We start from the raw sequence: 7,902 nt of genomic DNA, 5'->3' as shown, positions 1-7,902 counted from the left end.
ACCCTCTTCCTTTTCAAAATTACAATATATGAAAGATGCTCAAAAGCAAAGAATTGAATGGTACACCCAGTCTCCTTTCATGGTCTCAAAATTCAGCATTCAGAAATTTGATTCACATTCATTGATATTTATTAGTTTGTGTTGAATCCACAACTATATTTGTCGCACGTGTGCGGCGGCGCAGCGATCGTCCACCCTCAAGGGAAAATTTGAATAATTTATTCCTGGCAAATAGGGAGAGACAAGGAATTCTTGTCTCTATATGTGAAAATATGGACTGGGAGTCGCCACCTAGTATTCTGGTTACTAGGAACCTTAACTGGTCTTTAGAGATCGGGTACGGAGACTGGTTGCGTAAAGGGAAGGTATTAGCACCCCAACTACGCCCTACCTAAGGTAGGCTGCATTGTTTTAATGTCTGATAAAATCTAAGGTCTTGTTTGTGGTTTTTTTTTTTTATTGTTCGGAATACGCATTACATGTAATGTCATATCCCAAGTTCTATAAAAAAATAATAATAATAAATTAAATATCCGGAATATGTATTACGTATAATGTCATACCCTAGATATTAAAAGATAAACAAAATAAATTTTTTTTGTTGTTTTTTTTGAAATTTTGGCCAATATTCTCTTGACTTTAATAAACTGGTTATTAAAGCCAAAATGCATGCTAAAACATTATTGTTTTTTTTTTTATGAAAAATACAAAAATGATTTTTTTTTTTTGAGACATTTGGCCGTATGCACAAAAACATTTTTTTCTCTTTTTTTTTTTAATTTTTGTTTTTTTTTATATTCTTGAAAAGCTGAAAACTGGGTATTTCAGTACCGGATTTATATTTTACGACATAAAAATATTGCTCGATATTAAATCAAAATGACATAAAAACTACGCGGAAATATTATAAAATGCTGAAATAAATATTTTGATTTTTTTTTTTAATGGGTCGGGTGAACAGTATCATGTGAACAGTACCACGGGACAAAAACGGGGTATTTTAATACCGGATTTATATTTTTACGATGTAAAATACAGACGATATTAAGCAAAATGATAGAAGAAAATGTGCTTTTTTAAAAAATATATATAAAAAATTATAACAACAAAAAAATAATAATAATTAAAATAAAAATGGGCCGGACCCGGCCCAAATGCATGGGCCGGGCCGACCAAGCCTATTTACATGGGCTGGGCCGACGGCCCAGCCCAGACCCAAACGGGCTGGTTACTGTGCATCAGCACAGTAACCAGCCCTTCGTTATTTGCAGAACGTGAATTAATTCACGTTCTGCATGAAGGCGCAGTAAATCATAAACAAGCGAGGCAGAGGCGGGGCAACAGGATGGCGTACCTGCGGTGGCGTCGAGGCGGTGCTGCTGGCGGCGGAGGCACGGTGGCCGGCGGTTTTCCTTCTCTCTCTCTCCTCTGTTTTTGTTCTCTTCTCTGCCGAATCTCTTCCTTCTTCTTTTTTTCTTTTTTTTCTTTCTGTTTCTCTCGTCTCTCTCTACCCTCTTTATTTCGTGGAATCCTTCTCCTACTCCCTCTCTCCTTTTTTTCAGTCCCGTTCCCCTGTTTTTATAGGAAAAAACAGGGGGAACGTCACGGTGGGGCGGCCAACAGTGGCCGCCCCCCCCAACTATCGAAGTGGCCGACAAAAGTATGTAAGTGGCTGAATTGTAGGCGTCTTATTGAGCCAAATCCGGGAAAGAAGTTCGGCGAAAAGTGGAGAAGAAAAAAATTTCTTCTCCCCTGTTCTCTGCGTGCGCAGGGAAGAAGACAATGGTGCCGTTTCAAAACGGCACCGTTTTGCGTTTTCTCTTTTTTTTTTTTTTTTTTTAATAAACAGTACGTGAAACGGCGCCGTTTTGGTCAAAACGCGCCGTTTCATTTAAAAGGAAAAGGCGGTAAAACATGTCAGATTCAAATTGCGTCCCTCAATTTGCGCGCGTTTTTACGATTTCGTCCTTGGTCTCGGATTTCTTCAATTAAGTCCTTAATTGGCCATTAAACTTCATTTGTATGCAATTAAGCCCCTGATTTGACCAAATTAACTTCCAAAAATTATAATTTGACCCCAGAAAATTAATTTCTTCCAATTAAAGCCCAAAATAACTCCAAAAATCAATTTTTCTTGCAATTAAAACCTCTATAAATTCAATTAAACCTTCAATAAAATTTAAATTGAGTCCATAAACTTCTAATTTTGCATTTTTTCTTCCACAAATTGAATTTTCTTTATCATCGGGGCTCTCATCAGTCAAATGATATACTGTCAAAAATTAATTTTTGATTTTTGAACATCCTTAATCAATTTTTTTGAGCATTTTTAGGGCGCTCTGACATTTTTTCACTGTTATATTTTTTAATAATATATTTTTTTGATTTTTTTTGTATTTTTTAGGTGAGGACCCAAAAATGGTTACAACAGATGCCCCCTCTTTATAATACTTACGGAGCAACGATTTTGCATAGTAAGTGTTATAAAGATAGAAAAAACCAAATGTTCAACACCACTCTCCTCAAACTTGACTGGCTAGAAAACCCATTCGGCTATTTCTTTGTATCAAAGCAAAACTTTATGTGCGGTTGGGCTAGACTGAAATTCCTTTTGGCAATCCCCTCTAACCAGAACCAAAAACCTGTGTGTGGTTGGGATAGACTGAGATTCCTTTCGGCAATCCCCTCTAACCAGAACCAAAATCTTGTGTGTGGTTGGGATAGACTGAGATTCCTTACGGCAATCCCCTCTAACCAGAACCAAAATCCTTGTGTGTGGTTGGGATAGACTAAGATCCTTTTCGGCAATCCCCTCTAACCAGAACCAAAATCCTTGTGTGTGGTTGGGATAGACTGAGATCCCTTTCGGCAATCACCTCTAACCAGAACCAAAATCCTGTGTGTGGTTGGGATAGACTGAGATTCCTTACGACAATCCCCTCTAACCAGAACCAAAACCTTGTGTGTGGTTGGGATAGACTGAGATTCCTTTCGGCGATCCCCTCTAACCAGAACCAAAATCCTGTGTGTGGTTGGGATAGACTGAGATTCCTTACGGCAATCCCCTCTAACCAGAACCAAAATCCTTGTGTGTGGTTGGGATAGACTGAGATTCCTTACGGCCATCCCCTCTAACCAGAACCAAAAACCTTGTGTGTGGTTGGGATAGACTGAGATTCCTTTCGGCGATCCCCTCTAACCAGAACCAAAATCCTGTGTGTGGTTGGGATAGACTGAGATTCCTTACGGCAATCCCCTCTAACCAGAACCAAAATCCTTGTGTGTGGTTGGGATAGACTGAGATCCCTTTCGGCAATCACCTCTAACCAGAACCAAAATCCTGTGTGTGGTTGGGATAGACTGAGATTCCTTACGGCAATCCCCTCTAACCAGAACCAAAACCTTGTGTGTGGTTGGGATAGACTGAGATTCCTTTCGGCGATCCCCTCTAACCAGAACCAAAATCCTGTGTGTGGTTGGGATAGACTGAGATTCCTTTCGGCGATCCCCTCTAACCAGAACCAAAATCCTGTGTGTGGTTGGGATAGACTGAGATTCCTTACGGCAATCCCCTCTAACCAGAACCAAAATCCTTGTGTGTGGTTGGATAGACTGAGATCCCTTTCGACAATCCCCTCTAACCAAAAACCTGTGTGTGGTTGGGATAGACTGAGATTCCTTTCGGCAATCCCCTCTAACCAGAACCAAATCCTGTGTGTGTGTAGCTCGGTCAACCTGAAATCCCATATGGAGATACCTTTAACCAAAGCTACATGAGATCCCATCTGGCAACCTCATTAAACCAAAACAAAAGAAATGTAAAGACAACGGTCTCATTGTAATGGGTGACCTACCTAGGTGGAAAGAAAATGAAGTGTGGTCAAGTGTCCACAAACCCGTTGGACCTTTCACTCAGATATTTTCCTTAAGCAACTAAATAAAAACAAATTGTGCATGCAATGGTCTAAAATGTAATGATAATGCATGCACCCTTACCTAAAATTGAAACATAGGTCCCTGAAGTTTCGTAAAACCCTTTCCTTTGTATGAGCTTGTCTTGTGTTTTTTGCAATCCGTTGCTGGTATGTGTTTCCTTGCACAGTCTTTCTCTTATCCATTATATTTCAAGGAAGAAAATCTCCACTTCTTCACTAGGCGCCCCATCACCTTCTTTTTGCTCATGTTTTATTTGTCTTTCTCAAAATAAAGGGCTGTTTTTTTTTGTGTTTTGTTTTTTTTTTTTGTGTTTTTTTGTTTTTTTTTGTTTGTCTGAAAATCATAGAAAAGGATAGGGTTGCCTAAAGAAAAAGAATCTTTAACAACACGAAACAAACTTGAACTTGTTCATGACTACAAGTACTGTCAACATACACACTAAAGACTTGTTTAAGCAATTCCAATACTAGTTTTCTCGGGGTTTTAGGATGTTGTTGTCTTTAGGTTAAGCTCTTCATTTTTTTTTTTAAAAAAGTGACCTTCTGCTTAATCTTTTGAAAAGGGTTCAAGCATAGACTTGAAAAAATTGTATATATAAAAGCAATTGTCTCATACTAGCATTGTTTGTTTTGCACAGAGCACAACAAATTTCCATACTATATCAAACCATGTGGGTCATGAGATCAAAGTTTATCAAACAAAGTACACGCGCTTGATTAGAAAGGACTTTTAACGGCTTGTAATGTAGGCTATAGGTATGGGCTAAAAAAAAACGAATTTCATGGTCTCAAAAAGTGTTTAAGGGTTTTAATGATCTAGGATCAACTATTCATCAATCAACTTTGAAAGTCATTTGACGATTCCGTTCTTGATACCAAAACCCCTCTTTTTTTTTCAGAATGTTGCCTTTAGTGCCTTTGTTGTGTCTGCTAACTGAGACATAACCAAATCTCCTCGGCTATTTTCACTGCTTTGTCTGGATGATAAAAAGAGACCAAATATTACATGGTCAATTCTAGCATCCCTTTTCACTGCTTTGTTTGGATAGTCTTGGGTTCGATATTAGTATCAATCTTTTCTACCCTCTAGTCGGTCTCTCTTCTCTTTTTTTTTCGTCGTTAATCTTTGTCTTGAACCCCTCCCCTTTCCTATTGATTCTGAGTGTCTTCTCAATACCTCTTATTTGCCCCCAGTGTGGGGTGATCCTAGTCAGGGTTGTGATAAAAAAAAAACGATCCAGCTCAAAATAGGGATTACGAAGGATGAAATTATTTAGACACGTGAATGGATGACAAAGATGGCCTTTCCTCATCTCAAAACGCACATTGTTAAGTTGACAAACCTTGTTTCTTATCCAGGAAAATATGTAGGATCTAACCATTCATCCATGCAAATCCAGCAATGCTAGTAGAGACAAAGTTTTATCTCAGGGTCAGCTTTGAGGTTTATTTCGGTTTGGTCACTTCTTTAATAGGAACTGCTTAAAGTTCATCTTTGAGCACTATATGATGCATTTCTTATAATCATGCACAAAATCAATTCTGTTAAGATGCACAATCTGAGTAAGGTGAGATCAAATGAAACGACAGGGTTCTTTATACAAAGAAATCATGGCCAAACTTTACTTTATTGATTTCATGAGAAAACTGAACACATTTAGACATAATATCTCTTTACAGAGTCAGAATTCACAGGTCTGGGTAGATCTTCTCCATCCATTCTGGACAATGTCAGAGCTCCTCCTGAGAAAGCCTTCCTTACGACATAGGGACCTTCATAATTTGGAGCCCACTTGCTGCAATCTTCTCCCGCAGAGACAATAATTTCTTCAGCACTAGATCTCCTTCTTTGAACACACGAGGTCTAACTTTCTTGTTCATATGCCTTGGCCATCCTTTTCTGATAAAGCTGGTGATGACAGATTGCGGTTATCCTCCTTTCACTTATCAAGTTTAACTGTTCATATCTCACTTTGGCCCAATCAGCCTCTTGTAACTCTGAATCTATCAACACCCTTAATGATGGGATGTCAAACTTCCAATGGCATTACTGCCTCCATCCATATAACCAACGAATATGGGGTTGCTCCGGTCGAGGTTCTTATTGTAGTACGATATGCGTGGAGAGCAAATGGCAACATTTCATGCCAATCTTATAGGTGACTACCATTTTTGAACGATTTTCTTGATGTTCTTATTGGCTGCTTCCACGGCCCCATTCATCTTTGGCCTATATGGTGAGGAATTTGAATGTTTGATCTTCCATTTAGTACAAAGCTCTGCTATCATTTTGCCATTGAAATTCTGAGCATTATCCGTTACTATCTTTTCTGGCACCCCATAACGACAAATCAAGTCTTTCTCTATGAACCTCTTTACCACTTTCTGAGTCACATGAGCATATGAACAGGCTTCTACCCATTTCGTGAAATAATCAATGGCTACAAGGATGAATCTATGCCCATTGCTGGCTTTTGGGTTAACAGGCCCGATTACATCAAGTCCCCACATTGCAAATGGCCAGGGAGATACCAGATTGAACAAAGGGTTGGAGTGCGTTGACTTTATCACTATGCACCTGGCACTTGTGACATGTTTTAACGTAGTCAATGCAGTCTTTCTCTAATGTCATCCAGAAATAACCAGCCCTTTGTATTTCCTTGCCATCATATGTCCACTAGCATGAGTTGAGCAAATCCCTCATGAACCTCCTGCAAAGCCTTTCTAGCATCTGTTGCACTTAAACACCTTAGCAAGGTTCCATCAAATGATTTTTTATACAGAATCTCTCCATCTAGATAAAAAACTCATAGCCAATCTCCTTAGGGTCTTCTTATCCGTCTTCGAAGCTTCCTCTGGATATTCTTGCTTTTGCACGAAGTTCTTGATATCGTAATACCAAGGCTTCCCATCTATTCTTCTTCAATGGAGTAACAATAAGCTGGATTATTTCTAATGTCGATGTGTACTGGTTGTTACCCTATGCCCGAGATCAATGGTAGCCATAGCAGCTAAAGTAGCCAAAGCATCTGCAAAATGGTTCCCTTTCTCTTCCCCAAGTGAGTGAACTTTATCTCTTCAAAGTTGCCTTAATAATGAGGACAAATATTCCTGGTAAGGCTTTAATTTTTCTTCCTTGGTTTGCCATTCTCCCGTCACCTGACAGATAATCAACATTGAGTCACCATATACATCCAGCTTTTTAATCTTCATCTCTAATGCATCTTCTAAACCAAGAATGCAAGCTTCATATTCAGCTGTATTGTTGGTGCATTCAAAATGCAATTTAACTGAAACTGGATTACAACTTTTGATCAGGAGAGACTATCACTGCACCGGCCCATTACCATATACATTCACTGCTCCGTCAAAAAACATAGTCCACCAATCTGTCATCTCTTCTTCTCTCTCTATTGATAATAAATTTTCATCCGGGAAATCAAAATCCAGTGGCTCGTAATCTGCAATAGCATTATCAGCTAAGTGGTCAGCAATCACGCTCCCTTTCACAGCTTTTCGTGTCATGTATACGATATCATACTCAGATAGCAAAGAACCTGCCACCTTTGCAATTCGGCTGGAGAGATAGGGCTTGTTACATATGTACCTCAATGGATCCACTTTTGAAATTAACCAAGTGGTGTGATATAACATATAATGTCGTAATCGTTTTGCTGCCCATCCCAATGCACAACATAGTTTTTCTATTACCGTGTATCTAGACTCACATTCAGTGAACTTTTTTACTTAGATAATAGATAGCCCTTTCTTTCCTCCCGTTTCATCATGCTGTCCAAGTACACATCCCATAGCCGTTTCTATCACTGTCAGATACAAAAGTAAAGGCCTTCCTAACGTAGGAGGCACAAGCAAAGGTGGATTTTGCAAATAACGCTTGATTTTATTGAAAGCCTCTTCACACTCCTCATTCCAAGTCCCAGGATTCTTTTTCCTCAGCAATCGAAAG

The sequence above is a fragment of the Populus alba genome, chromosome 17, assembly GCF_005239225.2.
Source record: "Populus alba chromosome 17, ASM523922v2, whole genome shotgun sequence".
Taxonomy (NCBI): Eukaryota; Viridiplantae; Streptophyta; class Magnoliopsida; order Malpighiales; family Salicaceae; genus Populus; species Populus alba.
Note: the sequence above shows the minus strand (reverse complement) of the source record.